The sequence below is a fragment of the Chiloscyllium plagiosum genome, unplaced genomic scaffold (genome assembly GCF_037043375.1).
Source record: "Chiloscyllium plagiosum isolate Xiang-an unplaced genomic scaffold, Cpla_swu_hap1 HiC_scaffold_11, whole genome shotgun sequence".
Lineage (NCBI taxonomy): Eukaryota > Metazoa > Chordata > Chondrichthyes > Orectolobiformes > Hemiscylliidae > Chiloscyllium > Chiloscyllium plagiosum.
Genome location: NW_028270149.1, coordinates 59,402,396 through 59,426,783, shown reverse-complemented (window position 1 = coordinate 59,426,783; position 24,388 = coordinate 59,402,396). Strand labels below are relative to the sequence as shown.

General features: G+C 42.1%; 1 protein-coding gene across 1 annotated transcript in view; it reads left to right on the top strand.

Moving 5' to 3' along the window:
• Nucleotides 1-24,388, top strand: part of drp2 (dystrophin related protein 2) — a 518,740-nt gene that overhangs the window by 14,733 nt on the left and 479,619 nt on the right. The gene's annotated exons all lie outside the window — the stretch shown is intronic.

Genomic DNA, 24,388 nt, shown 5'->3' with positions numbered 1-24,388 from the left:
TAGCTTTGTGGTTGATAAATAGTCAGGTTTAATGTGGGGTGTTTGGATTGCAATGTGTGTATGATCACAAACTACACCTGCTAGAGACTCAAATCTAAATGTTTGCTTTTTATGGCTGTTGTCATGTTCACACAACCCTCAGTCCTTGTAAACAGCTCATTCATGACCTTTTATTTGCAGTGTTGTGCATATGTTCTGTTAAAGCCTTCCTTAAGTCTCTGATGCCATATTGAAGGAATAGATTCAATAGAATTGACATATAGCCACTGGTAATAGACACTGCGAATCCATCAGGTATTTGATCATTTTCTAGGAGCCTTCTGTGTTCACTGGATTTTAGCCTTCAAAAGCACTACTGTTCCAATAGGTCAAAGAAGCCTCTTCCATATATTCTATTCAAAGGGTAGTGCCTCCTACCACCTCGACCTTTCTGTTGCTTTCCTCTGTTATTCACCTGTAACTTCCTTTTCACACCATTGCTGCTACAGATGCTGATCTTCCTCAACTTATGTACTGGTGGCTATCAAAAAGCAGATCTGATGCACCACTCGCTGATGTTTTCACTGCCAACACTTCCAAGCTGCATAAATAAATCTCTCATAAAAATTACTGTTACCAAACGGAGTAAACACTAAGCATTTGTTCATATCTAGAGTCTTGACATTTAACTTCTCCCATTGAAGTGCTGCTTAATCTCACCACCCACTTCGCTGACATATTTCCTGAACCAGGAAATTCATGCAGAGCACATAAATTTCATATTGCAGTCAAAACTTTGCTCAAGGTTCCTGTTTAAATATTGTAGTTTCTGAACTGGACCTGCAGACAGGTTACTTGGATACTTTATGTGTGGGGTTAATAGAGAACTTTCTGCATCTACACATAGGGATAAGATTTAAAAGGTGGACATCTGAACAATGAATTAAACATTTTTCATACCATGCCCTAATTAATAAAAATAAGTTAATGTTACAGATCAGAACAGTTCCGTTATGACCAAGAGTTTTTAACAGAAGTACTAAGCTGTTTGTGTTGAGACACTGATGAACTATCTGTATATTTTCAGAATTTTAAAAATTAAACTATATTTGTTCATTTATATTATAATATATTTTAAATAGTACTGTTTGATGACATTATAGTATAATTGATAACATTTATATGGGGCAAAATGTTATATTTTGATTACGTTGCCATCATATAATAAGAGCTTTTGGTTTATAGTAATTGATTAAGGTAAATTCCAGTTTTATTGCATGGGTTTCTGAATAATGTTTCAAGGATAATGTTCTGTTATTCCTTTTATTTATAACTAGGCCCATTGATTTATTGAGTCAAATGTTATTCTTGTTATGGGATGTTTCCAGGTTTTTGGTGATGTTTTGGGAATTCATTAATTTTTGAGTGAAACCTACAAATTGTGACCTTGCATAAAATACATTAATTTTATAGAAAATGTGATAGGGTAAAATGTTAAAACAATAACACAATGCATAATTGTAAAATAACTTAAACATTTAGCTTGTGTTATATTGAGATTATAAATGTTTAATAGTGATCAGAAGACAATAATGTAATTCACCATTTTGTGGCCTGTGAAGTATTCTATACAGATAATTTGACCAGTTTGATTCTCATAAAATGTTATTACCCAGTTGCTGTTATTGTATGAGACAAACAAAATACTGCAATTCAAACTTAGTTTTCTTAAAACAGTTGGAAATTAAAGAAACCTCTTACAAAATTAAATTAACTTTTCCCAAACTGGGCTGAATGCCTGAAAAACATATTTACTACACACTTTGATGAACTTAATTGGGCTGCTGGACCCAATTTGACAGGGCATTTGGGTCTTCTTAGTACAAAGATAGTTCTCATGTGGACTATTTGGCAGCCAAGCCTTTGCTAAGGGAATGCCCCCCCCCCCCAGATGTTCCTTCTTATCTCCCACTTTCTGAGCCCTTCTGAATATCCTCTGACCTAAATCAATGGGGATTTGAATTGAATTGAATTGAGGCACTATAGCGAGGCACAGTGCAAAACTTTATCTTGCGAGCAATACAGGCAGGTCACATAGTGAAAGAACATGGATAAATAAATAATAGGTAAACAGCAGCAAAACAAAAACACAGGTACAGACTAATGCTAAGAGTTTGAGAGTCCATTCAGTATTCTAACAACAGTAGGGTATAAACTGTTATGAAACCGACTGGTATGTATTCAGGCTTCTGTACCTTCTCCTTGATGGTAGAGGTTGTAGAAAAGCATTGCCAGGGTGGGATGGATCTTTGAGAATGCTGGCAGTCTTTTCTTGACAGCGGGCCTGGTAGATGGATTCTATAGATGGGAGATTGGCCTTTGCGATTGTCCGGGCTGAGTTCACCACTTTCTGTAACCGTCTCTGATCTTGAATGGTACAGTTGCCATACATCCAGACAGAATGCTCTCAATGGCGCACCTATAAAAGTTGGCAAGGGTATTTGCCATCATGCCAAATTTCCTCAGGTACCTGAGGAAGAAGAGACGTTGTTGGGCCTTTGTAACCAGTGCGTCCACATGAAGAGTCCAAAAAGCTTATTGTTGTTGATGATTTCGGCAGAGGTCAAATCAGTTTTTCTTCGTGTGAATCCAAGGAAAGCGATGGTACCAGACGGAGTACCAGGCCTTCACTGAGGGCATGTGCAGATCACCTGTCAGAGATCTTCTTGTACATCTTCAACCTCTCCCTGCAGCAGGCCACTGTCCCTGCCTGTTTCAAAAAGGCCAACATCACCCCTGTGCTGAAGAAGGCTCGTACAGCATGTCTCACTGACTACCACCCAATGGCCCTAACTTCGGTGGTCATGAAGTGCCTTGAAAGGCTAGTCATGGCATTAATCAACTCCAGCCTCCCCACTACTCTTGACCCACTCCAATGTGCCTATCGGACCAACCATCTTGACACCAAGAACAGATACATAAGAATCCTACTCGTTGACTACAGTTCAACCTTCAAAACTATTATCCCCTCGAGACTGATTACTATACTTAGTGATAGAGCCATAGAGATGAACAGACTCTTCAGTCCAACCCGTCCATGCAGACCAGATATCCCGACCCAATCTAGTCTCACCTGCCAGCACCCAGCCCATATTCCTCCAAACCCTTCCTATTCATATACCCATCCAGATGCCTTTTAAATGTTGCAATTGTACTAGCTAGACAATATGTGATAGCTAGACAATTCCATACTAGCTAGGCAGCTAGTACCATCCTCTGAGCGAAAAAATTGCCCCTTAGGTCTCTTTTATATCATGCCTCTCGCAACCTAAACCTATGCCCCTAGTTCTGGACTCCCCCAACCCCAAGGAAGAGACTTTGTCTACTTATCCTATCCATGCCCCTCATGATTTTATAAACCTCTATAAAGCCACCCTTCAGCGTCCAACTCTCCAGGAAAAACAGCCCCAGCCGATTCAACCTCTCCCTATAGATCAAATTATCCAACCCTGGCAACATCCTTGCAGTCATGATTTGGAGATGCCGGTGTTGGACTGGGGTGCACAAAGTTAAAAATCACACAACACCAGGTTATAGTCCAACAGGTTTAATTGGAAGCACACTAGCTTTCGGAGCGACGCTCCTTCATCAGGTGATTGTGGAGGGCTCGATCGTAACACAGAATTTATAGCAAAAATTTGCAGTGTGATGTAACTGAAATTATATATTGAAAAATTGATTGTCTGTTAAGCCTTTCATCTGTTAGAATACAGTGATAGTTTCACTTCTTTCATATGTAAATCACCACACATACTCCATACAACCCTGTCACGGTAGACGCTGCAAGACGTGTCAGATTGTGGATCTAGATACCACTACTACGCGTGGGAACACCTCCCACCTTGTACATGGCAGGTACTCATGCGACTCAGCCAACGTTGTCTATCTTATACATTGCAGGCAAGGATGCCTGGAGGCATGGTACATTGGGGAAACCGAGCAAAGGCTACGACAATGAATGAATAGGCACCGCACAACAATCAACAGATAGGAGTGTTCCCTCCCAGTTGGGGAACACTTCAATGGTCCAGGACATTCAGCCTCTGACCTTCAGGTGACCATCCTCCAAGGTGGACTTCGGGACAGGCAGTAGAGGAAAGTGGCCGAGCAGAGGCTGATAGCTAAGTTCGGTACCCATAGGGAGGGCCTCAACCGGGACCTTGGGTCATGTCACATTACAGGTGATCACCATTGCACTACACACACACACACACACAGATATTCCTACACACACACATCTCACATACACACGGACACGCACGCAGACACCCACACACACCCTTATAGACACACACACTCCCACACTCACACATGCACCCCCTCACAGACTTAAGACACTCTTCACTCACTACACACACACAGATACACGCTTTCTCACACTCACGACCCCCATCCTAGACAGACAGACACACACACAGACAGACAAAGACCCACATGCACACATATATTTTGTGTGGTGAATTTGTACTTGCAGAGTTACATTGCACTTTGCTCAAAAACTGCATTTATTCATGTAGAACTATGAGCTCAAAAACTGCATGAATTTATGTAAAACTCTGTTATCTCACTTTTTAGATTAGAATCAATCTAAACATCAGGTTATAGACAGAGAACACAGGGGGCTAACACCTTCAACATATTGTCTAGCTATCACCATTGTTAACAGCTAACCCGAGAATGCAACTTAAAAAAAAGGGTTTTGTGATTTACACATGAAAGAAGTGAAACAATCACTGTATTCTAACAGATGAAAGGCTTAACAGACAATCAATTTTTCAATGTATAATTTCAGTTACATCACACTGCAAATTTTTGCTATAAATTCTGTGTTACGATTGAGCCCTCCACAATCACTTGATGAAGGAGCGTCGCTCCGAAAGCTAGTGTGCTTCCAATTAAACTAGTTGGACTATAACCTGGTGTTGTGTGATTTTTAACTTTGAACATCCTTGTAAATCTTTTCTGAATGCTTTCAAGTTTCACAACATCTTTCCAATAGGAAGGGGACCAGAATTGCACGCAATATTCCATAAGTGGCCTAACCAATGTCCTGTGCAGCTGCAACATGATCTCCCAACTCCTGTACTCAATACTCTGACCAATAAGGGAAAGTATACCAAACGACTTCTTCATTATCCTATCTAGCTGCGACTCCACTTTCAAGGAACTATGAACCTGCACCCCAAGGTCTCTTTGTTCAGTAACACTTCCTAGGACCTTGCCATTAAGTATATAAGTCCTGTTAAGATTTGCTTTCCCAAAATGCAGCATCTCGCATTTATCTGAATTAAACTCCATTTGCCACTTCTCAGCCCACTGGCCCATCAGATCAAGATCCCATTGTAACCTGAGGTAACCTTCTTCGCTGTCCACTATACCTCCAATTTTGGTGTCATCGGCAAACTTGCTAACTGTACCTCTTATGCTCACATCCAAATCATTTATATAAATGACGAAAAGTAGTGGACCCAGCACTGATCCTTGTGGCACTCCACTGGTCAAAGGCCTCCAGTATGAAAAACAACCTTCCACCACCCCTCTCTGTCTTCTACCTTTGAACCAGTTCTGTATCCAAATGGCTAGTTCTCCCTGTATTCCATGAGATCTAACCTTGCTAATCAGTCTCCTATGGAGCACCTTGTCGAACACTCTGCCCTCATCAATCCTCTTTGTTGCTTCTTCAAAAAACTCAATCAAATTTGTGAGACATGATTTCCCACACACAAAGCCATGTTGACTATCTTTAATCAGTCCTTGCCCTAACATGTCATAATATCTCCTCATAACTGAATCAAATTGTGTTCAAACATGCATCTGTAAAGTGTTCAAACATTTCACTACATTAAAGATGCAAAATGAATGGAAATTGCAATTGAATAACAATCACAAGAAACTGACAACTGTGATGACTTATTAAAATACTCCTGATTATTTAGCTGGGAAATCTACTTGGACAAATAAAAGTGATGCGCCTTGATCGATGCAATGAAGATATGATTGTGAAAACTTCAAAATGCAAACTCACATGGAAATTCTATTTCAATTATTATAATCCGTAATATTATGTGGAAACAAACATGTTTTGAAAGTCAGAAGACAACATTATTTTACTATGTCCTTCCCTTGAAATGTGACAGCAGGGTCAGACTCTAATGTTTTATTCATAAAGCTTTATTACAAAGTTCCTACGGAGGTATGACTAAAAATCTATAAAGACATTTCCTGTATTTTTTCTCTTTCATGAAGATCTACCATTTGATGATGTCACTTGTTAAAAGAACTTGCACAGGCTTAGGATATCCTAAAATACTTCACTTTGTAATTTATAATTTACAAAATGTGACAGGTAATTTTCACATAATAAAATTCCACAAGCTCCAATGAGATAAGTGACCAGATCACTTATTATTAGCAGTATTGGTTGAATAGCAACCGTCAAAGAGAGTCACCAAAGCTCTCATGGTCTTCTTTATACAACGTTTATTGCTCTTAAGAGGGCAGTCAGGATCTCTCAGTATTTCACACAAAAGACAGCATCTCAATCATGCAGCACTCCACTAAAATATCAGTTGGAGAACATATTTAACATCTAGAGCATGCCTTAAATTTGCTGTCTCAAAGGTGGCAATGCTACTGTTGAGCCAAGTTGGATGTGATGGATGATGTCAAGGAATTTGATGTCGCACTTGGGTCTAAATGGGGGTGGGGGGGTGGGGGGGAGTGGAGAGGGCAGGTACAAGCTATTGATCTTGGACTAAGCCTCACTCTCTGCAACTGGATCCTCAGTTTCCTGACCCGCAGACCACAATCAGTGAAGATTGGGGACAATATTTTATTCTCACTAACACGCAACACTGGAGCCCTCCAGGGGTATGTATTCAGCCCCCTATTGTACTCTCTCTATACCCATGATTGCTTTGCCAAATAGCAGACTAATGCTATTTACAAGTTCGCTGATGACACCACCGTAGTCGGTTGAATCTCAGATGGCGATGAAACAGATTACAGATGGGAGGGGGGAGACCTGGAAAAATGGTGCACTGAGAGCAATCTAGCTCTCAATGCCGGCAAAACCAAGGAACTCATTATTGACTTTCGGCGGGATGTTACTCACTTCTCCCTACACATTAACAGCTTAGAGGTGGATCGAGTCGAGATTGTCAAGCTCCTGCGAGTGGTCATTAACACATCTGCCCAATGAGGTTATGCCATGTACCCATTCTCTTTCCATGATATGATTACGACCCGGTGCTAAGGGGTCTGGCCAAATCTGGGGAATGTGTAAATATAATGTCTGTCCCTTTTTTTTCTGTCTGAGTACCGCTTGTATGTGTTTCGAGTCATAACGACTCTTCCACTGTTCAATATGCAGTACAGGTCTGGGCGAGATCTTGGTTGCTTTTGACCTGTGGTAACCTCTGCCTCTTTGCAAAATTTATGTTTGGCCTAGTTGCTTAGGCCACTGGCCACTTGACCACAATGCCTCCTCTTGGTCCCATGAGCCTCAGAGCATAGGATCACACAACCCAAGTCAAATTCCCTTTGCAGGCAAACATCAGAGACACAGATGTCAGCCCAAAATCTCTAACCCTTTCGCTATATACACACTCTTAATTCGGTCAAAAATCAAACGACACCAGGTTATAGTCCAACAGGATCATTTGAAATTGCAAGCTTTCAGAATTCCTCTCCTTCCTCAGGCATGGTATGATTGAGAGGTTTAAAACTTCAAAATGCAAACTTACATGGAAATTCTATTTCAATTATTATAATCCGTAATATTATACCATGCCTGAAGAAGGAATGTGGCTTTGAAAGCTTGCCAGTTCAAATAAATCTGTTGGACTATAACCTGGTGTTGTTTGTTTTTGACCTTGTCCACTCTAGTCCAACTCCAGCATCTCCACATCATCTTTAATTAGATACATTAAAAAATGCCTAACTTCATACACAGAAAGCTTAAGCATTGCAAAAGTCAAATGCAGTACAAATCTCAAACATTGTAAAATCAAAAATACCAATAGGCTTGTACCAATAGACAATAGGTGCCCTTCGAGCCCTTCGAGCCTGCACCGCCATTCAATATAATCATGGCTGATCATTCCTAATCAGTATCCTGTTCCTGCCTTATCTCCATAACCCTTGATTCCACTATCTTTGAGAGCTCTGTCCAACTCTTTCTTAAATGAATCCAGAGAGTGGGCCTCCACTGCCCTCTGGGGCAGAGCATTCCACACAGCCACCACTCTCTGGGTGAAGAAGTTTCTCCTGAGCTCTGTCCTAAATGGTCTACCCCGTATTTTTAAGCTGTGTCCTCTGGTTCGGCACTCACCCATCAGTGGAAATATGTTTCCTACTGCCAGAGTGTCCAATTCTTTCATAATCTTATACGTCTCAATCAGATCCCCTCTCAATCTTCGAAACTCAAGGGTATACAAGCCCAGTCGCTTCAGTCTTTCAGTATAAGGTAATCCTGCCATTCCAGGAATTGACCTCGTGAACCTACGCTGCACTCCCTCAATAGCCAGAATGTCTTTTCTCAAATTTGGAGACCAGAACTGCACACAGTACTCCAGGTGTGGTCTCACCAGGGCCCTGTACAGCTGCAGAAGCACCTCTTTGCTTCTATACTCAATTCCTCTTGTTATGAAGGCCAGCATGCTATTAGCCTTCTTCACTACCTGCTGTACCTGCATGCTTGCCTTCATTGACTGGTGTACAAGAACACCCAGATCTCTCTGTACTGCCCCTTTACATAAATTGATTCCATTGAGGTAGTAGTCTGCCTTCCTGTTCTTGCTACCAAAGTGGATAACCATACATTTATCCACATTAAACTGCATCTGCCATGCATCTGCCCACTCACCTAACTTGTCCAGGTCACCCTGTAATCTCCTAACATCCTCATCACATTTCACCCTGCCACCCAGCTTTGTATCATCAGCAAATTTGCTAATGTTATTGCTGATACCATCTTCTATATCATTAACATATATTGTAAAAAGCTGCGGTCCCAGCACGGATCCCTGCGGTACCCCACTGGTCACTGCCTGCCATTCCGAAATGGAGCCGTTTATCACTACCCTTTGTTTCCTATTAGCCAACCAATTTTCAATCCAATCTAGTACTTTGCCCCCAATACCATGCACCCTAATTTTACTCACTAACCTCCTGTGTGGGACTTTATCAAAAGCTTTCTGAAAGTCCAGGTACACTACATCTACTGGATTTCCCTCGTCCAACTTCATAGTTACATCCTCAAAAAATTCAAGAAGATTAGTCAAGCATGATTTCCCCTTCATAAATCCATGCTGACTCTGTCCTATCCTGTTACTACTATCCAGATGTGCAGTAATTTCATCCTTTATAATAGACTCCAGCATCTTTCCCACCACTGAGGTCAGACTAACTGGTCTATAATTTCCTGCTTTCTCTCGCCCACCTTTCTTAAAAAGTGAAATAACATTAGCCACCCTCCAATCCTCAGGAACCGACCCCAAATCTATTGAACTCTGGAAAATAATCACCAACGCATCCACGATTTCCCGAGCCACCTCCTTCAGTACCCTGGGATGCAGACCATCAGGCCCCGGAGACTTATCAACCTTCAGACCTAACAGTCTCTCCAACACCAAATCCTGGCAAATATAAATTCCCTTAAGTTCAGGTCCTTCAGCCACTGTTACCTCAGGGAGATTGCTTGTGTCTTCCCCAGTGAACACAGATCTGAAGTACCCATTTAATTCCTCTGCCATTTCTTTGTTCCTAGTAATATATTCCCCTGTTTCTGTCTTCAAGGGCCCAATTTTTGTCCTAACCATTTTTTTGCCTTGTACATACCTAAAAAAGCTTTTACTATCCTCCTTAATATTCTTGGACCTTAATATTTTTCGTCTGCGTATTTCCTTCTTAGTAATCCTCTGTTGCTCTTTAAAAGCTTCCCATCCTCAGTTTTCCCATTTATCTTAGCTATGTTATACTTTTTCTCTTTTAACTTTATATGTTTCTTTACTTCCCTCGTCAGCCACGGCCGCCCATGCCTCCTCCTGGGATCTTTCTTCCTTTTAGGAATGAACTGATCCTGCAACCTCTGCATTATACACAGAAATATCCGCCATTGTTCCTCCACGGTCATCCCTGCTAAGGTATTGCACCATTGAATTTTGGCCAGCTCCTCCCTCATAGCTCCATAGTTCCCTTTATTCAACAGAAATACTGTCACTTCCGACTGTACCCTCTCCCTCTCAAATTGCAGATTGAAGCTTATTGTATTATGGTCACTACTTCCCAATGGCTCCTTCACTTCGAGGTCTCTGACCAATTCTGGTTCGTTACACAATACCAGATCCAGAATTGCCTTCTCCCTGGTCGGCTCCAGCACCAGCTGCTCTAAGAATCCATCTCTGAGGCACTCCACAAAGTCTCTTTCTTGAGGCCCAATACCATCCTGATTCTCCCAGTCTACCTGCATGTTAAAATCCCCCATAACAACTGTAGTGACATCTTTGCGACAGGCCAATTTCAGCTCCTGATTTAACTTACATCCGACATCCAGACTACTGTTTGGGGGCCTGTAGATGACTCCCAAGAGGGTCTTTTTACCCTTAGTATTTCGAAGCTATATCCACACTGACTCTACATCCCCTGACTCTCGGTCCCCCCGCGCAAGGGACTGAATATCGTCCCTTACCAACAAGGCCACCCCACCCCCTCTGCCCGTCAGTCTGTCCTTACGATAGCACGTGTATCCTTGAATATTCATTTCCCAGGCCCTGTCCACTTGAAGCCACATCTCAGTTATCCCCACAATATCATATCTGCCAATTTCCAAAAGAGCCTCAAGCTCATCCATCTTATGTCTAATGCTTCGTGCATTCATGTATAGTATTTTTAATTTGTTACTGCTCTCACCCTTCCCATCAACCCTTATTTCACTCAACCTTATAGCATGATACCTTTCCGAGTTTTCTGCCTCATTGATACAGTTGTCTTTCTTGACTTCTCTTGTTCTAACTTTCCCTTCAATTTCCTTTTTAAACATCCAGCTTGTCCCCTCCCCCCGCTACTTAGTTTAAATGTAGCAGTGTTGCAGTAGAAAACCTGCCTGCCAGAATGCTGGTCCCTAACCTATTAAGGTGCAAGCCGTCTCTCTTGTAGAATTTATGTTTACCACAAAATATACCCCAGTGATCCAAGAACTTAAATCCTTGCTTCCTGCACCAGTTCCCCAACCACACGTTCAAGTCCATTATCTCCCTGTTTCTGGCTACACTAGCCCGAGGAACTGGAAGCAAATCGGAGATAACCACCTTGGACGTCCTGCTTTTCAGCTTTCTTCCTAGTTCTACCACCTTTGTCATGAACAGAAAATGAATATTTATGGGTATATTCAAAAGAATCTTTAATTTATGCGTGGAGATTATTGGTTGAGCATCATCTGCATACTCAAGTTTTGTAATAGATTTTTCTTCCACCAAATTAATTTTACTGTGACAATGATGAGATATATTAAAGACCCATAACAAACCATTCTGATGTTCGCCTGTGTCCATTGGGATGAATCACATATAGCCAGAGTAGGTCTCTCCTGGTTTGACTGGTCTTCCAAAGACAAAGTAGATGATAATAAGAAGAGGTGTGTGCAGTATACTGCTCACTTCCTGAAAGAATTCAAGGCAGTACCTGTAACTATCTTATTTAAAACCTCCCTGAAGTTGAATGATGTATTGTCACTTGCATTTTATAGTGACTAGTACAGTAAAATACAATGAAAAGCTTCAGCTGTCGCCACAATCCAGTGCCATTTTGAATAGTTTAAGAATAAAAAAAACTGAAAGAGAGTCTATCTTTGTTCTGCCCCCTTCACCATGAGTCCTGAGCCATTTCACCAGCGACAGGACAACTGCACTGCCACCCCTCCTCCACCAACTCATTTCCATCTGTACTAAACCCACCATCGTAGGAGTCGCCACTCATTAGGCGCCATCTCTTTGCTGCTGAACCCACATTTTCCCTACCACCTGGAGATCTTGGCTCCATTGCTGCTGCTGCCTCACCGATAATCAGGAGTACCCGCTCTGGGGATACAATGATGCTGCCACTGCAGCTGCTGACTTGCCAACGCTTGAAGTCCATGCTCTTGACGTGCTGCAACCATGGGTCCTTGGCTCCACTGCCAAGCCAGGCTGCCACTGTACCAAGAGTCCCATTCTGGCTGGCCCCCTCTGAGATGTCACCTAGGTGGTGCCACCATCTTGAAAAGTCCACTGGTACTACCTACAATCACCTGGATGTACAGCATCCACCGCTGCCTCCAACCATCAGGAGGCTGCCCCCTCTACACACCTTCCATTCTTGCTTACCATCTACACAGTATTTCCATTCATGGACACATACAATTGACCCATGCTTCTTGATCAAACCTTTTCCCCATTGGTTTAATTTTGTTCGCAAGAATTGTTTCCTCCCAATTTCTCATTTTATTCTAAAATTGCCAATTTTGGTCAGGTGCTAATTTTTCCTTACTGGTGTTTCAGGAATTTAACCTAAAGTTTGGAATTGGAATGGGTTGTTGCATGGACACTCTAAGAAAAGTTTAATGAATGAATACCAAATTAAGTCTACAGGCACCGGAGCAGTGCTCCTTTGGGGCGCTCTGATTCATGCATCTCTTTCTCCCAAGCCTAGGCCCTCTGCCTGAACAGCCATTGTTCTGTATGGGTGTTGTCTGTAGTGTCAAAATTGTCACAAGGTTTCCTTGCTGCCTGAGTACCATATGCGACAAATGTTCGGGACCATTTTAGTTTGTTTTGTGGTATCAGTGCAGTCCAGTTTAGGTTCACAGAGGCTCCTGTGAACTGTGTCCACAGCTGACTGGCAAATGTAGTTGGATGCTCTCCTTTTTGCACCTTCCACTGGATCTCCTCTATTGTAGCTGACTGCTGCTAAAATTGTTGCTTTCATGTCTTACAGCTACTCTCCCCAAGGTTCTGGGGATTGGGGAAGGCAGAGTGAATCGCAAGGCTCAGGAACATATGCAGGTCAGCAGAGGGCTCAAATATAGAGTTTGTTTGCTATCTCAGCCAGTTGTGCTACTATGAATGGGGTTATAGGTGTCATTAGATTTTTGTTACTTCGACCATCCTGGCAGATTGTTGTTAGACGGTTCATTGAGACACGGTAAGGCACAGGTTGCAGAAGGCTCTGGCAGGGAGGTGGGGTCCCTAGTGATTGCTGCACTCAGTGTACCTGTGAGCTTGTTCCTCTCTTTTCCCCCATTCTACCTTTTAACTATTTTCCTTCTCTGACTATTATTCCAAATATACATATCCTTCATTTCTGTGCTGAAAACTGCAACTTATCAATCTCACACTGGCATTTAGAATGTTCTACAGTGCAGGCTTTATTTTCTTTGCCTGCCTGGTACAGGACTTTGAGTGCAAACTATAAATTGGCTAATATTTCTGATAACTCAGTCGCAGCTTTCTGGGCTTTATCATGGTTGTTGATCGCATGTTGTACTTCTTGATAAGCTTTTACACACTGGGTCTGGAACCGGTCCATGTGTACTAAATTCACCTGTTTCCTTTGTTCCTGCTGTGCTGCTTTGACTCTTATTTTCTCCAGTGTCTGCTTCACTTCCTCCAACTCCTTGCTTAGTTTCACATTCTCTCATTCTCGACTTCGCAGCAGCTTCATACAGTTGGCTATCACTATAGCCTTGGCGAAAGTGAGGGCTGCAGCTGCTGGAGATTAGAGTCAAGAGTGCGGCACTGGAAAAGCACAGCAGGTCAGGCAGCATCCGAGGAGCAGGAAAATTGATGTTTCAGGCCTTGCTAAGTTTTAAAGTGCACTTCCCTTCAGCATTCCATGTTGTCTCCCAGCATTTCTGACCCGTGGATCCCGGACGTGATATTTACTGCAATACCTGAGCCACTTTTTTTTTGTGTACATTTTGATTGCTTCTTCTCACTCTGGGTACTGTGTCATTTTCTCCTATTGTTACCTTGTAATGTACTGTTTTCTCTCTCTCTCTTTCTCTTGTGGGCCCCTAACCCTATGTTCAGTTCTTCTTGCCTCTTTATTCTCTCTCTCTGGACTATCCAGAGATACAGAAGTCGACTGGGTTTGGGATCTGGCTTTCGCTAATTTTCTGTTCCAGTCTCTTTTCATCTAAGGCATATCAGAAAACCATGTTGCACCCCTCTGAAACTCTAGGAGTCTTAGCTGTTCTCATGGCTGATTCTAGAATTTAACTAACCTTGCTTCGAATTCTACTGTTTGATCATCTCACTTTTTGAAACACTTGGCTTATGGCCCAGTTACTGGTTGATTGCCTCTATCCTCATCCACCCTCTCGAATCTTGGCTGTCATGTGGGGCAGCTGCCCTCTTAAAACAGGCTCAGGTTGGATTTTTGAGAATACAAGGCTGGTGGGTTCAACTTTGAAGCAACTTATCAAAGGCCACTTGGGGCACAAAAAATGTTGCCTGTGCAATATTTAAACACACACTTCGGCCAGTTTGTTACACATAAAATGTGTTTACCCAGGTGCTGTTACTGTATGAGACAAACAAAGCACTGTTAGTTTTATTAACACACTCAGAAGTAAAAAAAAATTCTTACACAATAAGTGAACTTGATTGGGCTGCTGTATCCAATTCACTGAGCTGTGTCAACAAGGAAGTCAGGGTCTTCTTAGTACAAGGAAGGATCTCACATGGAGTCTTCCAGATGTCCCATCACCAGGAATATATTTCCTTCCCCACCCCTTTCCACTTTCTGCAAAGACCTTTCCCTCCGTAACTACCTGGTCAGGTCCATGCCCCCCAACAACCCACCCTCCCATCCTGGCACCTTCTCCTGCCACGGCAGGAATTGCAAAACCTGCGCCCACGCCTCCTCCCTCACCTCCATCCAAGGCCCTAAAGGAACCTTCCACATCCATCAAAGTTTTACCTGCATATCCAGCAATATCATTTATTGTATCCATTGCTCCCGATGCAGTCTCCTCTACATTGGGGAGACTGGACGCCTCCTAGCAAAGCACTTTAGGGAACATCTCTGGGACACCCATACCAATCAACCACACTGCCCTGTGGCCCAACATTTCAACTCCCCCTCCCACTCAGCCAAGGACATGCAGGTCCTGGACCTCCTTCACTGCTCCCTCACCACCCGACGCCTGGAGGAAGAATGCCTCATCATCTGCCTTGGAACACTTCAACCTGAGGGCATCAATGTGGACTTCACCAGTTTCCTCATTTCCCCTTCCCCCACCTCACCCCAGTTCCAAACTTCCAGCTTAGCACCGTCCCCATGACCTATCCTACCGGCCTATCTTTTTTTCCACCTATCCACTCCACTCTCCTCTCTGACCTATCACCTTCATCCCACCCCCATCCACCCATTGTACTCTTTGCTACCTTCCCCCACCCTCCTCCATGACCTATCACCTTCATCCCCACCCCCACTCACCTATTGTACTCTATGGTACTTTCTCCCCACCCCCACCCTCGTCTCATTTATCTCTCAACCCTTCAGGCACTCTGCCTGTATTCCTGATGAAGGGCTTTTGCCCGAAACGTCGATTTCACTGCTCCTCGGATGCTGCCTGAACTGCTGTGCTTTTCCAGCACCACTCTACTCCAGAATCTAGAATCTGCAGTCATTGTTTTTACCAACCAGATATCCCTTCTAATCCCCCCTTTCTGAGCCCTTTTGGAATGTTCCCCATCTTCATCCAATGGGGTCATAGTCAGTGTGATTAGGCTAGTTCATCCAGGTATCCCCATCCCCTTTCCAAGAAATGATTATTTCATGATGTAAAGAGGCCTGCCCAAAACTGGGCAGTACACAAACATTGAGTTGAGAGTGTGGTGCTGGAAGAGCACAGCATGTCAGGCAGCATCTGAGGAGTAGGAGAATCAACGTATTGGGCAAAAGCCCTTCATCAGGAATGAGACTGTGAGCTGATGGGGTGGAGAGTAAATGGGAGGGGATGGGGTTGGGGGTAAGGTAGCTGAGAGTGTGATAGTTAGATGGAGGTGGGGTTAATGGTGATGGATCAGAGGGGAGGGTGGAGCAGATAGGTGGGAAGGAAGATGGGCAGGTAGGACAGGTCATGAGAGCGGTGTCGAGTTGGAAGGTTGGAACTGGGATAAGGTGGTTGGAGGGGAAATGAGGAAACTGGTGAAATCCACATTGATGCCGTGAGGTTGGAGGGTCCCGAGGTGGACGATGAGGTATTCTTCCTCCAGGCGTCAGGTGGTTAGGGAGTAGCATTGGAGGAGGCCCAGGATCTGGCGGAGTAGAAGGGGTAGTTGAAGTGTTCAGCCACAGGGCAGGTGTCCTGGAGATGTTCTCTGAAGCGCTGTGCAAGTAGGCGTCTTGTCTCCCTAATGTAGAGGAGGCCACTTCAGGAGCAATGGATACAGTAAATGATGTGTGGACGTGCAGGTAAAACTCTGATGGATGTGGAAGGCTCCTCTGGGGCCTTGGATGAAGGTGAGGGGGGAGGTGTGGGAGCAGGCACCCTTTTGTTCTGACTGAGTACCTCTTAATGGGTTTCAGATCATAATGAATCTGCCATTGTTAAGGTTGACTACCTCTGTTTGTTATGCAATACAAGTCTGGGTTGGTCCTTGTTTCCTATTGACCTGTGGTAACCATGGCCTCTGCATTCCATCAGGACTTGCTTGCAGAAACTGTTTAGCCAATTTTATATTGGGCCTAGTTGCTTGGGTCATTGACCACAATTTTCAAATAGTGACATAATTAAGAATGAAGCTCGAATATCTTATTATCATTTTTGAAATTTCTGAAAATAAACATAACAGCACCACATAATCCTGCAAGTGTACTAACTTTTGTAAAGCATTTGTAAATATTGTGGCATGATTTACTTTTACTCTGGATATGTTTGAGTGGTGAAACAGTAAGAAGATAACAGAGTTTACCTTTGTCAACATCAGCTTCTCCAACTCTTTTGGTTAGAGGTGCTCCATAGCAAAATGCAATGTGCAATTAATCCAATTTGTTAATCCAACTCAAGGATTCAGCTGGCAACAAAGGTCAGCTTGGGTGCTTTTGAATGTAGTTTTCCAGCAGCAGACCATTTTGCCAGAGCGGGCAGACATAATTGCCCTCCCCACTAGTTTTGAAAAGTGTGGTGCTGGAAAAGTGCAGCAAGCCAAGCACCATCAGAGGAGCAGGAGAATCGATGTTTTGGGCATAAGCCCTTCTTCAGGAAGATTCCTGAAGAAGGGCTTATGCCTGAAACATCAATTCTCCTGCTCCTCGGATGCTGCCTGGCCTGCTGCGCTTTTCCAGCACCACACTTTTCAACTCTGGTCTCCAGCATCTGCAGTCCTCACTTTCTCCTCCCCACCAGTTTGTTTTTATTTATTCACAGGATGTGGGTGTCACTGGCTAGATCAGCATTTATTGTCCAGAGTCAACTGAATTACTGTGTGTCTGGAGTCACATTAGGCCAGACCAGGTAAGAATGACAGTTTTCTGCCCTAACGGACGTAAGTGAACCAGATGAGCATTTCCAACAATCGGAAATGGATTCATGGTCATCATTGAATGATTCATCCCAGATTTTTTAATTGAATTCAAATTCCACCATCTGCTGTGGCAGGATTTGAACCCAGGTCATCAGAACGTTACCTGGGTCTTTGGATTGTTGCGCCCTTGAACCCCACTCCACCAAACATGACAAGGATAGAATCCCTCTGGTCCTCTCCTTCCACCTCACTAGCCTCCGGATACAGCGAATTATCCTCCGCCATTTCTGCCACCTACAATCACACCCCACCACCAGAGGCATATTTCTCTCCCACCCTAACTGTGTTCCACCGAGACCATTCCCTCCGTGACTCACTCGTTAGGTCCATGCCCTCCCACCTAACCACCCTCCACACCTGGCATCTTCCCTTGCTGCCACAAGAGGTGTAAAACCTGTGCACACTCCTCCTCCCTCACCTCTGTCCAAGGTCCTAAAAGATCTTTTCATATCCAGCAGAGATTTTCCTGCACATCCACCCATCTCATCTACTGGGTTTGTTGCCCTCAATCAGGTCTCCTCTAAATCAGGGAGATAGGATACCAACTCTCGGAGCGTTTCAGGGAATGTCTTTGGGACACATACGCCAAACAATCCCACTGCTCTGTGGCCGACCACTTCAAACCATTTGAAGCCACTTGATAACTGGTGGAAAAACACCTCATCTTCTACCTTTGCGCCCTTCAACGTCATGGCATCAACATCGATTTTCCTGGTTTCCAAATCTCCCCTCCTCCAACCTCATCCCAGATCCAACCCTCCAATTTGGCACTGCCTGTTTGTCTCTCTACCTCTTTGCCTTAGATGTTATTGTGGTAAATTCATCATCATGGTTTCACAAGAGGAAAATGAAAATTGTGTATTTTTTTAAGTAGCATTTATTTAGGTTCCACCAACCTATCTCAATTATCCCCTACCATTCACGTATCACCTTCCCAGGTACCTTTCCCAAGCCCCACCCCTAACCCCCTATTTATGTCTCAACACCCTTCCCCCTCCAAATTCCTGATGAAGGACTTATGCCCAAAACGTCAACTGTCCTGCTCCTCCGATGCTGCATGGCCTGCTGTGCTTTTCGTCTCTGGAGTAATAGTCCTGTGATATTACCACTAGGCCTCACCTACCGCAGTGTGCTCTATCAGTGTGCTCTACCCTGTTTTGTAGAAGGGTTACTTCCCACAAGGGTAACCTATCTGCAAAAACCATTTTATTTTTAATCTAAAGATCAAATTCAAGTTTAAAATATTTGATGAACCCCACCATTTTGAAGCTCCCTCCTCTTTTCTTATTTTCTATTGCAACCGGTTGCTCCTTTCAAATTGAAAGGTCACTGATTGGCCTTTTGGCTTTATGAGCCCACTCGCCATTCTGAATTGGGTAGGGAGCCTGCCCTGTCGTCAACCTGGGGATAATCACAATAAGTGACTGTTTGCACACAGTCAGACCAATATTGTTCAGAAGGCCAAAGGAAAACCCTTTGACCAAGCCAACAAATATCAACTGATCAAGGTTTGTGTAAGAAATTGTAGCTCAGGTGCCAGTTGTTGTCGCCGTGCTGGGAAGTTGATTTGCAGACATTTCATCCCCTGTTTAGGTGACATCTTCAGTGCTTTGGAGCCTCCTGTGAAGTGCTGTAGTGTGTGTTCTGGAATTTATTTGATTCTGTTTCTGCTGCTTCTGGTTGCTGGTTCCGATTGTTCGTTGTAGTGGCCGGTATATGACTATCAACAAGCACATTGATGACCCAATGTATGGGCCAGTGACCCTGCTTCCAAACTGTAGCTAGCTAGGAAGAGGATGGTTTTTATACAGAAGATGGGGTGGGGAGAGAGGGAGAGTAAATGACAGGTGGAGATAGGAGCCCAAAGAGAGAGAAAAACAGTTGGGCAAAGGAGTGGTTACAGATCAGTCTGGGAGAATGAATAGCTGCTAATGGGGACTATTGGTGCGTTGAAGACTTGTTAAGACTCATTAATGGTTTTCTTCTACTATGGTAAAGTCAATAGGCCCATTAACCCTGTCAAGGAAAGGGGATGGTGGCAGCAAACTATCCCAATCACAAGCTGATAGTGGTTGGGCATTGCATCACATACAACATGGTTGCAATGGTAAGCAGTATTGCTTAATATTTCTCAGTAACAATGGTGATAATCATTGACCCAAGAGCAGTTACTGGACATTTACAATTTCAAAGACTTTAAAAACTACTCTTACAAATATCTGGTCACTACAGCAGCTTAAAAGTCAAACATACTGTGAACAAACTCTAGAAAAGTTCAACAAAGTATGAAAGAGCCTTTCATGATGACAAAGCCTTTCACTTAAGACCTGGTAAAACATGCAGAGAAGCACGTGTAAGCTAGAAGCTTGTTACATCTGGCAGTTACAGTTCCCATCAGGTACAGTCAAAATAGAGTTTTAGCTAGAAAGTAAACAGAGATCTGACTTTGCATTTGTGCTGCCAAGATATACAAAACTGTGGGCAGGTATTGGTAAATGGGATTAGAATAGTTAGGCAGTTGCTTTTGACCAGTGTGGACCCAATGGAATGAAAGGCCTTTTTCTGTGCTGTGGATGTTTATCATTCTATGACTGTGTGACATGAGCAGAATTGGTGGAGCAAAACTAAGATGAATATTAATCCCTTCAGAAACATTACCTTATACGACAAATGGGTCAGACTAACTCAACCATGGCTGAAGCTATCCAATGAATTCACCAAAGGATAATTGGGCCAGAATTCACTGTTAAATAATGATGATGCTAAGTGCTCAAAGTTCTTTATATGCGCATGAAATACCAATTTTTGGCAAAGGCAGATATGGTATTAAAATGCAGAAATCAAAAAAGTTGCTGTTGGAGATATTTCAATGTGCCATTCAAAAAATTGCTATCTTGCTGTCTGGTTCCTGATTCAATTGTATTGAGTGTGTCAAATTCTTGTATTTACAAGATAGATACTAGATAAACAAATGAAAAAAAGTTATATTAGGTAACGTCAAACAAAAATACCCCTTTCATAATATGTAAAATATTAGTTACTGTCAAACGATCTCTTTACTACTGAGGATGAACAGTTACAGGTGTAAAATCTCATTTTTTAAGGATGTAATTATTGTTAAGATATTTTTTAATCAAAGTAATTCATTTTTATATGTTATTTCAGATTCTTTTTTCCTCTTTCTCTCAATGCAATCTTTCAATTCTCTTTATTTAGTTCTCCTCCTGCACTTCAGGGATACGGACCATGTGCAGATAGATGGGACTAGTTTATAATGGCATTATGATTGACACAGATATAATGGGCTGAAGGGCCTATTCCTGTGCCTACTGTTCTATGGTCTATGTTCATTTAACATTGTTTACAACATTTCAATGTGCATATTCTTGTCAATTTCATAATGTTTCATCTAATTGGTTAAGGACAGACAGTTTGCTTGCCATGTTCACCCAGATCCCAGATGCCCAGGAGAGGGCACTGTGATATTTTCATCTCACACTTCCAGTAACTTATAAAATAAAATACCTTGGCATTTAAATAACATGGGTAATTAGTCTTTCATTTAAATGAATAACCATTACATCTCCATAACAATGTAACTATTAATTACAGAAATACTTACTTCCTTTCAAATTAAAATTGTGCATGTAATGTAAAACACTTTAATGGAATAGGTAATTTCATATGTATTCTATCTGATGCATAGAATTTTAGGAAAGAGGTTTTGATCAGTCACATAAGAGAGACAGTAGGAAATGCCAATATGTTAAAATTTTCAAAGAAATAAATTTGATTGCCAATCATCAAAGTAATTGTTAAATATTTTACATGTATTGGAAAGATTAGATTCCATACAGTGTGGAAACAGGCCCTTAATTTGATATCCCATGGAACTGTTTAAGGTTTTATTTCTCCAGTAGCAAATCAGTAGGATGACTATTTTTAGGAGTTGACCATTTTACATAGGCTGAACAGGAACCAATGGATGGACAAGGCCTGAGCAATTATGGGCGCAAAACCTATACATAAAATAAATAACAATGTCACAAAACTCTCTTGTGCTTTTCACTTAATTTTTCGTAATTAAGATGTATGCTGAAATACTTATGTACCTAAGAGTTTAAATAGAATAGAAGAGACTTAAATAACTCAATAGTTCAGTCTGATAAGAAATTAGAACAACTGAACTGAATGGTTGTTATGAATAACTTGTTGACAGGGCTTATGAAAGCTTAAGGTACAAGTAAATGCCAATAAGACAGCTATGGATAATGAACTTCCTGCAAGTTAGCTTTGAATGCTGGATGTAAAATCTCTTTTGCATGGTGAACATCTCAGTGTGAGATAACAAAAGGATGAAATAAGAGTCTCATGAAAGTCTCAGTGGAGACTGAAACAACAAGGCTGAGTACCGAAATCCAGAAATTTGGTAAGTGAATGACTTTGATTTAGTGAGGGAAGATCTGAAGTTCTATTTTTAAAAAAAAGGTGTATTCTACCAGGAAGAGCCAGAAATAGTGAAACTTGAGAGCTGAAGTCTGGAGCATTAATTATTAGATGCCAATAGGTGATTGTTGAGTTTTACATTTTTTTATTCCTGTAAACCAGGGCAGGATTTCTTGCCAATACTGGGAAGATATAAGTATTATACTAAATTTATATTTCCTGAAGGGATTAATATTCATCTTAGGTTTGCTCCACCCATTCTGCTCATGTCACACACAGTCATAGAATTATTATAACAAGTTAAATACATAATAATGGATCATCTTTGAGCAATATTCTAAACTTTAAACCTAATTGGCTAAACCAGAACAAAATAAAGATGGCAAGAGAGTTGATGTGCTGCACCTGTAGCATGTAGAAACTGGTGAACACCAGTATAATCTACAACAATCAGATCGACAGTCAGTGTCTGCAGCTCATGGGAACCTTGGCTGTAAGTTGATGATCTAGATGCTGAACTTTAGAACGCTACAACACAGCAGGGACAGGGAGAGTTACTTGTACACTTTGTTCCAGGAGGTAGTCATATCCATTAGGTTTTGTATTAAAGTTTTGGCCCTTTGTCAAGTATAGAGCATGTAAATGAGGCAGCTAAGAGGATCCAGAAGATAGCAAGGGGAATCTTCCACCTCACACCCCCTTCAGTTAGTCTAACATGATTAACATTTTTACAGTTTGTATAGATGAGATCAGCAAAATGAACAAACTGGCCATGGTGCCATGGTGCAGTGGGACGTTCAAGTACGGAGAGACAAAATGAATGTAGTTGCACTAGGAATCTATGAAGTTAAGGGATTACATTACTGCAAGAAGTATGATATCCAAATGCTATGCTGCCTACCTAGTTCCAGGACTTAAGGGGAATTTGAAATGTGGGGTGGATCCAGTTGGCAAGGTCGATATGGGTATGAATGACATAAGATAGGACTAAGAAATAGGTTTTGCTGAGGAACTATGATTATCTAGTGACAGAAGCAGAACCACAACGGTGATAATCTCTAGTTTATTACCTGAGTCATGAGCAAATTGGATATGGTCAGAAAGTTGAATGTGTGACACAAAGATTGATGAGGGGTTAATATTTTTCAATCTATGGAGCATGGGTACCAGCATGAGGGGAAGAGGGAGCTGCACCACTGGGATGGTCCTCATCTGAACTTTGCTGGGACCAGTGTACTACTAAATAGCATACCTCGGGGCTGAAGAAAGGGCTTTAAACTAATAAATGGGTGTGTGATGGAGAGGGAGGGGGTGGGTGTCATATGAGGCATACTGGAGAAGATGCATGTGAGGGGATATTTGGAAAATGAAAGGGAAAGGACAAATCAATCGTCTGTGAGCTGGGAAAAAGCATATAAACATAAGGATGGACCAGCAAATAAGTCCAGATTAGGAAAAAAGAACTAAAAGACTCTTTACCTAAATGCACACAACATGTGTGAAAAGATGGTAAACTGATAGCACAGATATAAATAAATGACTATGGTATTATTGATATTACAGGAATGTGATGTAGAATCTTCCTAGCTACTGAACCAAGTGGGCAATGTTGAGAAAGTTGGAGAATCACATTAGATTGGCAGTCAACAATTCACAATATGAGAACAAAACACCCCATTTTCCAACCAAGTGTTGATCAGTAAGAGGAAATTCTTTCTAGTGAGTGGCGAGAGGCCTAGTTGCAAGTACTGTGTATTAATATTCTTGTTATTATAACATCTTGCCTCATGTCCTTCCCAGGAATGAATATGTTTAGCTACAAGCTATAGACTGTTCACCGTATCTTCTTGAAGAGCAATTAGTGATGGACAATAAATGCTACCCTTGCCAACTACACTCCACAAGTGATTGTTATAAGAAAAGCTCTTTTTATATCACAGAGCACTTTATATCAAGAGAATTACCTTTAAGGTGTAGTTACTATTATTTTGCAGCTAAGCACAAAAGCCAATTTTCTCACACCAGAATTCTAGAAACAGTGAAATAAAGAATAAATCAACCTCTGTTTGACAGCATAAGTTACGAACTATGGCAAGATCAAAACTTCAGACACCATCCTGAATGGGTCTTGGTTAACATCTGATAGACAGTACATCTGATAATCCAGCACCCTCATAGTTTTAGACTGAAGTGTTATTCTGCATTATGTGTTCAAATCAAGGGCATAGGTTGAACCCACAAAATTCTTGCTCACAAAATAGCATGTTATCACAGAAGCAAATTAAAACATGTCTGAAAAATGGCCAAGTAGAAAAAGCACCAAATGCTAGTTG